Consider the following 9941-nt stretch of genomic DNA (forward strand, 5'->3'; position numbering starts at 1 on the left):
GAGAACTAGCTTCATTCCACTGTGGTTAGATAGGATACAGGGGATTGTGTCAATCCCCTTGTATTTGCTTAAATTCCTTGCATGAACTATGATATGGTCTATTTTGGAGAAAGTTCTTTGAGCTGCTGAGAAAAATGTGTACTGTGTTTTTTAGGTTGAAATACTCAGTAGATATCAGTTAGTTGGACTTGAAGTATGGCCTCATTTAATTCAGTAGCTTCTTTGCCAATCCTCTGGTTGGCAGACCTGTCCTTTGGAGAAAGTGGGGTGTTAATGTGTACTAGTATTATCGTATTGGGATCTATTTTATTCTGTAAGTTTGAGAGTATTTGCTTAACATATCTGGGTGCACTAATGTAAGTTGATGGTAGTAATATCCACCTCTTTGATTGTTCACTGTACTAATATGTAAAGTCTGTCGTTGTCTTTTGGTATTGATTATAATGAAAAATTTATTTTGTTAGATATCAGGATTGCTACACCTGCTTTCTTCCTGGGTCAATTTGACTGGTAGATCAGTTTCCAGCCGTTCACTCTGAATTTGTTTGTATGTTTGCCTGAGAGGTGGGTCTCCTGAAGGTAACAGTTTGTATGTTTGGCTGAGAGGTGGGTCTCCTGAAGTCAACAGATTGATGGGTCATGTTTTCTGAGCCAATCTGCAGTTCTTTTTCTTTTGATTGGTGAAGTAAGCCCGTTATTATTAAGAGATAGTATAGAGAGATGCATTGTGGTCCCTGTGATTCCCTATTTTCCTAAGGTTTTCTTCTTTCCTTTCCTCCTGTGCTTCCTCAGTTACACTTTTATTGATGTCTGTCTGGGTCCAGGTCCCTGTTTCTGGTTGCTTTCTTCAGGTTGTGTCCCCCCTCTTAGAATTCTTTGTAATGCTGGCTTAATGTTTATGTATTCATTTAGTTTTTCTTTGCTATTAAAATTTTTCAGTTCTCCATCAAATGTGAATGCTAGCTTTGCTGTGTATATCAGTCTGGGTTGACAGTTATTGGCTGTCAGGGATCGTATGTTACTTTCCCAGGCCTTTCTTGCATTCAGTGTTTCTGTGGAGAAATCTGCAGTGATCCTAATTTTTTTCCCATTGTAGTATAGCTCCTTTTTCATTTTTGTTGCATGCAAGATCGTTTCCTTATTATTCAGATCTACCATTTTTACTATAATTTGTCCAGAAGTGTTTCTCCTGGGATTCTATAGGCTTCTGTTACGTAGGTAAGACGTTATTTTTTGAGATGGGGAAAATTTTCACTGATTATTTTGTTGAATAGGTGTAACATTTCCTTGCTTTGATATTCCTCACCTTCGTCCATTCCAATTATACCAAGGTTAACTTTCTTGACCCTATCTGCTTGCTCTTGAATTTCCCTTTGGCATAATTTAAGTGATTTTTCCACATCTGTAATGTTTTGGTCCAGTTGGTGTATCCTGTCTTCTGTATCTGACACTCTACGTTCCATTTCGTTCACTCTGTTAACTGTGGCTTCCATTGTGGTTTGCATGGAAGAAATGGACTCATTTATGGATTTGATGTTCACTCTCAAAGTACTGATCTCACCTTTTAATGAAGTGTATACTGCCTCTATTTTTGCACTGATATCACTTCTCAGTGAGGTGTGTGCTGCTTCTATTTTTGCGCGTACCTCCTGTTTTAGATCCTGCATCTCTTTTGATAGTTCATCCCTGTGATCTTTAATTTTCTGGTCTATTTCTCACTTTATTTCCTGAGTCATTGCCTCCAGCATATTTTGGATGTAGCTTTTGTCTTCCATTCCTGCTTTGCTCCCACTAGGGCTCTCCCCTGGGTGGCTGCTGGCTTTTGGGGATAGCTTGCTATCCTGGGTGTTGATAACCCTTGTAATTTTTCTGATTTTCGCATGGGGATTCAGGGATTATTGGAGACTAATCTGAAAATTTGTTTTGGTCAATAAGTGTCTGTCTTTTCTTGGTTGCTGTTTCTCTGCTGGTAGAGAGAATCTGTACCTGATCTCGGTTCTGTTGAGGGCCGGCCTCCAGCTGCTGGTCTGACAAATATAGAGTTCTCAGTTCTCTGTTTTAGATCACTGGCAATTCCTGTCTTTGGAAGAGTTGAGCAGCCCAGATTGCTCCTACAGGTGCTCTTGGCGAGTTTGGATGTGCTGGATGCACTGTCCCAGATGCTGGAGTTTGCTATGGGCTCCTGATATTTTTTTTGGTGGGTTGTGGGCTTGAACTCTGGGTTTGGGCACTGTCCCTCAGCTCTTCAGCTCAAGACTGATACCCTACCATTTAAGCCAAAACTCTTCTGTCTCTTTCTGCTTATGTGGTGCTGAGGAATCAGATCCAGGGCCTCATGCACCCAAGACAAGTACTCTACTGCTGAGCAACCTTACCAGCAGAGCTCCTGACTATTATCAGGTGCTGGTGGCTTGTGTTGTTCAATTTCCAGCCTAGAATATATGGGTTGGGTTCTGGTAGGGTTTAGGCTTCTCCTTTCCTGAGCCCCCAGGTCTTTGCTGTCACAGATGTGCTTCCCAGGGGACGCAGTTCCCTGTTTTTCTCCCCTCTGCTGAGGCACATGCAGCTTCTTACTTCAGTTGGGAGGAGTTGGGTGTGTTGCCCAGTCACCGGATCCCCAGACCTGGTGCCAGTGCCCGGCCTGGGACATGCCGGTTGGACCTATGCTGCTGTGTATCCTGCCTAGTTTATGCAGCCTGGGGTACTCAAATTTCTTCCACTGTTGGGTGTCTGGACCCAGAGGGGCTGTTCCTGGCTTGGGCATTTAAGCTCCCTACCAGGGGTGCGCTTGCTCTAGCCTGGCGAGCTGAGTGTGCTTCACAGTCTGGTAGAGCTCTAGAACATTTCCCAGTTTTAGTGGGTCCTGTGGTCCAGGTGTTGGGATAGGGTGTCTGAGTCAGGGTCGCGAAATTCCCACCAGCTCTGTTCTCTCTTAAGGCATACACTGTCTACTGTGGGATACTCACCCAAGTTCTAATTGTTCTTTTTGTGTGATGTACATCATTGGTTGCCGTTGAAATCAAGAATTCAATTAAGGTGGTTGTGGGCTGGGCTGGGTGGTGGTGGCTCTGTGAGTTTCTCTTTTGTCTCTGCCTCAATTGATGCTGTTAGCGTCCAAGCGGCAGGATGGGCCTCTTTCCTCCACCAGAGGGATGGTGGAAGGGTCTCCATGCAGGTTCTGAGCGCTGGGGTATGTCTCTGTTTGTACTCTCTGGATCAGCATCAGTTCTTTGCAGGTCTTCTGCCTTGTTTTCTGTGGGCATCCCATGTAGCTCTGGCACTCCCGCCGAGAGGCTGAGTTCCTGGCTCAGAGGTTTCTCTGTTCATTGCGGTTTGCGGGTCTGACACCGGTACTTCAGACGACTTCTGCACAGGTGATCTGCAGGTACTGAGCACTGCGGTTTGTCTCCAATTGCGTTCTCTGGATCACCACCATTTCCTTGCAGGATTCTGCTCTGGTGTTCTGTGGCTCTGTGTAGCTCTGTAATTCTTGCCATGGGGCCGAGTCGCTTTGGCAGGATGGAGCCTCTCTGCTCGGATAGAGAGTGAGGGGTGGGGTTGGGATCTTTGTGCAAGCTCTGGGCTTGGCGGTTTCTTCAGTTAGTCGCAATCAGCGGGTCTGACACCGGTACCTCAGGCTGCTTCTGAGCAGGTGATCTGCAGACAAACCCCTGTGTCTCTGGGAGTCTGGCAGCCCCTGTCGGGCTGGCTGGGTGTGGTTTGGTGCATTGCTGCATGGCCAGTAGAGGTTGGGGAAGGGGTCTTCGCACTTCTCTTTTCTGAAATTCTTTTTCTCTCTTTTTTTTCCCTGCCTTCTGTTTTTCTCTCAGTGTTCATCTTTTTGTTCTTGTCGGTTTCTTGGGGGAGATTAAGCGTTGGAACACGACTCTCTTTTTGGTTGGGGAGAGCTGTGGCATTTCCCTACTGCCCCTTGCCATCTTGCTCATCCATCCAATTTTTATATTTTTAAATATCTATTTCATTATAAAGATGCTGTACAGAGCGGTTACATTTACACGAGTAAGTTACAGTTCTCATTGAACATTGTTACATACTGCAGTTTTTTTTCTCCCCCTGACTCTTCCCTCCATTTCTCCCACACACATTACATTGTAAATTAATTTCTGCCATAGTGTCCTGTGAGTATCATTGTTGCAATGGGTCACCTTTTGTACTTCTTTCAGTATTTTGTTATTTCCCTTCCCTTCCCCCAATCAGATAAATGCATATACAGGATGCAGAGTACCAGAATCAAAGACAGGAATTGCAATGAATAAAACCAATAGGAAAAGAAAAATGATATAAAGTAAGAAGAAAGAACTAGCTACAGTATATTGGCTACATCAAGCTTGACAACTAAACAAAAGAAGACCTGTTGTTTCTATGTCTTCATTTCAGTTAGCATCATTTTGTATGGTCACATATACATTCACACCTCCTGAGCTATAATGATCCACTTTCAGGAGTAACAGGCTAATGTTAATAATTTCAAGTGAGAGAAATCATAGAGCTCAAGTCATTTTGCATATGCTAGGAATTGATACAATGCGCAAAAATTACATGCATTAATAACTACAATGCCAGTTTATCAGTGCAGTACTAGGTGTCCCTTGGCTGGAATCCCTCCTGAGGAAACCTAAGGCAGTTGGTGCACCTGTCTTCTGGGCTGGATTGAGGGCCTTGCTGGGCAAACAGCAATCCATTCCTGGATCCCACTTACAACTTTTTTTAGTAGACCCCCTACAAATCTCTCTCATCCCAATAACAGCCTTCTGGCTTTCAAGTGAGGTTATCTTTCATATCTCTTAGAGCTCTCCACACCTTTGTCTAGAACAGCTTTGTTCCAGGGCCCACATTCAGCAGCTTGTTCTAAGAAGAGTAGTAGCTATTTTGCTAGCCAAATATATTCTCTGCCATCTCCTCCTCAAATTAGTCTTTGGTGTCAGTATGAGTCTGCTCAGAGGGTAGAGCCAGCCTGGGATGGCTTTGAACCATGATCCTCAGAACTAAGTCTCCTGAATAGCTGGGATAACAGGCGTGAGCCACCTGCACCCGGACATCATTTCTTTCTTTCTTTTTTTTTTTTTTTTTTTTTTTTTTTTGTCGGTCGTGGGGCTTGAACTCTGGACCTGGGCGCTGTCCCTCAGCTCTTCAGCTCAAGGCGAGCGCTCTACCACTTGCCTACAGCGCCACTTCCCGGACATCATTGCTTAATTCCAGGAACATTTCAGGGGGTGGAATAGCACAGCACCACATACATTTGTTAGCAACTGCCCCAGGTTGAGCCAGATGCTCAGACCAAAACCACTGACCTTGATATTGCCTTTGGTGTCCAACAGGATGTTGTTGGACTTAAGGTCTTCGTGTGTGATTCTGTTTTGGTGTAGGTAGTGAGCAGCACTTAGAGTTTGTATGATGAGCCTCCTGGTTTCATCCTCATACAGGCGGCACGCTATTCAGATCCACCCCAGGAGGTATCCCCTAGTGGCCAGTTCCACGATGATACATACATACTCTTCCTTCTCCAACACCTGGTACAACCTGATGATGTGTTTGTGCCATACCGTCTTAAAAATGTCCACCTCATTCTTTATCTAATGATGATGACTCTCACTTCCAGGCTATTTTAAATGCCACGTCCTTTTCTGTGACATGGGGATGGGCCACCTTCACTTGTCCATAGGTACCTTTGTCGATGAGCTCATTAATCTGGTATTGTTTGATGATCTCCTCCTTCAAGAAGCTTGAGGATGATTCTTTGTGTCCTTCCATCCTCCCACTATGATGGCAGGTAGCAAGTCTACCTAAAATAAACTTAATAAAATAATGGCAAACCAGAAATAGTAAAAGAAATACCAAAATCCAAACGACAACCAGTCCCCACAACCAAAAATTCATTTAGCCTTGAATCAGTCCAGCGGGTCATCAAGCAAGAGCTCCCAGCTCTGTTAACTGACAGAGGTTGGAGCACAGTGTCTTCCTATATATCCTGCATGGACTCACACAATGGAGCAATCACAACCAGGCATTGTAATCTCTTGGAGGAAATGGACCAATCAGAGTCTGGGCCAGTGAAGTCAAAGAAAAAGTGGACCAATCACAGCCTGCCAGCATTGACATTCTAGCTCAGAGGCCTCAACGACTGCTGCTAAGGACTCCAGGTGGGCTTGAGGTTGCTCTGGTCATTATCATGGCATTTTTGAAACCACTAGGACAGTGCTCAATATCCTCTGTTTTTCTAGAGGACCACTGCATCTTATAAATTGCTTCTCTACCTAATAGCCTCCATTCTTGATTGTCAACTTATTGTCTGGTTCCAACAATGGCATTGCACAAAGGCCTCCCACCTTCTCAAGGACAGTTATGTCCTACAACTTCCTCTTGAGGGTACAAGCTGGCTTTGAGCCACAATCCTCACAATTCACCTTCCTGAGTAGTTAGGATTATAGTTCTGAGCCATTGGTAGGTATTTAGCTCATCTCTTACATTTGGAGACAGTACATTTGTTAGAAAGGTAGGTTTCAATATGTCCTTTTAGCACTTTAAATTTCTTGCCCTTGCTGTCTAATAGATAATTTAGTTTATGATGAGAAATTAGTCATTATATCATTGAAGATCACTTGGGTGTGATGAATTGTATCTCTGCGTTTTGGGAGGATTTCTGTCTTTGTTTAATTCGAATTTGTCTTAGTGTGGACTTAGGTAATTATGTTAATTTTTTGACCTTGTAGATACCTGCATAGAAGGGTTCATGCTTTAATCAAAACTGGAAAGCTATTGGTTATTATTCCTTCAAATACTATGTATTTCTTTTTTTCCCTCTGTACATTATACATATATACATTATACATACATATTCAAATTGTATATGTGAATATACATATATATACCTACATATTTGTATTATATATGTCTTTATATATATATTTATTTTCACATAGCTTCCACTTTTGTGGTTGTTTATGGTAGGAAGGTTAGATTGATCGTAGCTACTCCATCAAAGAATTAGAAGTTTTCCTATTTATTTCTTGATAAAAATATGCATTTCTTGGCAAGGATATTGAAACACATAAAAAACACAGCTAGCCCCTCGCCTCCATATCTCTCTAATTTCCTGCCTCTGTCAGGTCTCTGGGTTCTTCTAGTGTGTGGTGTGATCTTTTGCAATGTCATGTACTGCTTCAAAGGCCAACAGGTCTGCACCTGCAGGAGGAGCTGCCCCAAAGTCAGCCTGCATGAGTGTACCTGCCTGCCTCTGTCTTGGTGTCAGAGCCCCAGCAGCTACTGGGGTGACCTTAGCAGATGTGCGTGTGCCAGGATTGCAGATTGGTGACTGCAGGAGGCACAAGCACAGCCTCTATTTTTACCCATCAGAGGTCTACGGTGGAGCCTGGGGGTGTTCCCCTGTTGGAAGCTATGCTTGGAGCATGGCTGAGGGCTGCAGAAGCCTCACTTTGGCCTCACATCTGGGGTACAACAGATGCCAAGGATTTTTTGGGCTCTTTTCAGAATATATGGTCAGGTTCAAGAGCAGATGAGTTCAGGGGACCCCTAAACACAGGTTGGGCAATGGAGCTGGGAGGGGCAAGGCTGTCCAGGTTGGCAGGGGTCAGATGATGAGCCTATATTAGTAGTCTGCTGGCTTCCAAATGAAAAGCTAGACTTGCTTGCTACACAGAAATATCCCTCTAAGAATGGTTGCACCAGAGAGTCCCATGGTGGTGGGGGGAAACTGCTAAAGACTGCAGTAGATGGACCAGGGGCACTTGGTGTTCTCCCTAGGCAATTCAATGCTGGCTCTGGCAGGAGGGATCTGAAGGTTCCCTAACACTGCAGATCCAGGGAAGCCAGAGCCCAAGAAGACACCAGGCTTTGCCAGCTGGGCACTGGGCAGGCTGGTAGGTGAAACCTTGCTGGATGGCTTTGCAGAGTCCTCAACCTGGCCCACCTGCCAGCACAATAACCTGCCTAGGATCTCCTCAACTGTAGAACTTGGAGGCAGCAGTTCTTCTAACTTAGACATTCAGTGTCTAGCTTTCTTGAGGCTGATGTGGTCAGGGCCAGTGTGGAGGAGCGGCAGGCCTCCTGCTGGGGGAAACAGATTTCCCTTCCAAGGCATCTTGGGAAAGGGATGCCCCTGGAAGTGGACTCATGGAAAGGCTGGTCTGTCCTGCTCAAAGAGAACACCTCCAGTTTGTTTGACTGTTTGGTTGAGTTGGGGGGGTCTCCCCTTGGAGGCAGTGATATTAGGGGACTGTATTGGTGAGATTATCTCAAAATTAAACCAACTGTTGATCAAGCAAAAGAGTAAGGCTTGCTGAACTGCCCATGGTTGGTGTAGTTGAGGTCATGGCTGCTTTTGCCTTGAATGTCCTCAAGGATTTGTCACCAGAAGACAAATGACTGGATGCTGGCATGAAGTCCAATGGTTTTAGGAAATTTATCAGAGAGCCCTACTTGGCTTGTATGTCATTCAATAGGGCTAACACTGGGTGCGGAGTTTGAGCTTTAGAGCTGGGCATCACAGCTTGATCTTTTTGGAGGACTATGGATACCTTCTGGATGGTGTTGGACCTTTAAGGGGTCTCAGTACATTTTGAGATTAAGTGTGATCCTCTGAGCTTCATCCTAGGTTTATGACAGGGCTGAGTTCTCCCTCCCTGCTGTCCTGATGCCTTTAGGGTGTGGGCTGGTTTCTGGCAAGTAGAAAAGTTTAATGTGTCTTCTATTGCCTGAGCCTCACTAGGAAGGGCTGTTGTTGGCAAGGAAGATTGTGTAATTGGGAGGTCTTTGTGTTCTTTGAATAAGGGAATCAGAGCACATCTTAGCTTTCTTTTTGAATGTTTAGTTTCTGTGGAAGTCTAAAGACATAAGAGTTTAAGGCTCCAGAGGCTTTCTAGTTTTCCAGACATATCCAGCATTTTTTTTCACCTTACAAAGACACTTCTAACTTCCTCCCTTAGTTATACTCTCCTGAGCCTTTTGGCTATGGCATAAATGAGGAAAGACAGGCAGTGATGTCCTGTTGCTATGGAAGGCAGTCAGGACTGCCTTGTTGCTGAGAAAAAGCAGGCAGGCCTGTCTTGTTACATAGTTTCATTTTATTCACCAGTGTTGGTAAATAAAGTCTCCAGATTGGAATTCAGGGGCTACCCATGATCATTGCTCATTCTTTTTCCCTGCTCTTACCATACTGACTTTCCATTTAAATTCATTTTTACTTTTCATTTTTTGTCAGAAGTAAAGAGGCGATTAAAAATCTATATGCAATACTAGTTTTTATCCTTGAATTACTAAAATACACGAAGAACATATCAATTCAAGAAGCATAAAATGGCAGATAGGGGCTGGGAAGGTGGCTCAGTGGTAGAGTGCTTGCCTTGCATGTATGAGACCCTGGGTTCTATTCCTCAGCACCACATAAGCAAAAAGAAAAAAGCCGGAAGTGATGTTGTGGCTCAAGTGATAGAGTGCTAGCCTTGAGCTGACGAGCTGAGGGACAGCAGCCAGGCCCAGAGTTCAGGCCCCACGACTGGACCAAAAAAAATAAAAAAATAAAATAAAATAAAATGGAAAATGGCATGAGTTTGGTCTCTGTCCCTCTACTGTGACTCTCTTCCTCTACTCTGGGGTGACCACTGCGACTAGTTAGATGTGTATCCATGCATTCAAACCAAATGTGCACAAAGGAGAGGCTATTAAAAAGAGACTTGACCACAGCTACCCAAGGTACCCCAAACCTATCTTAGTAGGAGGACAAATTTCCAATTCACACTATGGAGATTCAAACTTCTATATTCAGGTTCACAGACCTTAGCCAAGTCTGTGCTGGAACCACATGACTGAAGATGGTAGCTCATTGTTCACTAAAAAAAGAAGTCTGCAATAACTGTAAATCTCCCCCCTGCCTTTCTCACTAAGTAACAGTATGAGGTATAAGG

Source organism: Dipodomys merriami, unplaced genomic scaffold (genome assembly GCF_024711535.1).
Source record: "Dipodomys merriami isolate MVZ:Mamm:240054 unplaced genomic scaffold, mDipMer1.0.p SCAF_1002, whole genome shotgun sequence".
NCBI classification, from domain to species: domain Eukaryota; kingdom Metazoa; phylum Chordata; class Mammalia; order Rodentia; family Heteromyidae; genus Dipodomys; species Dipodomys merriami.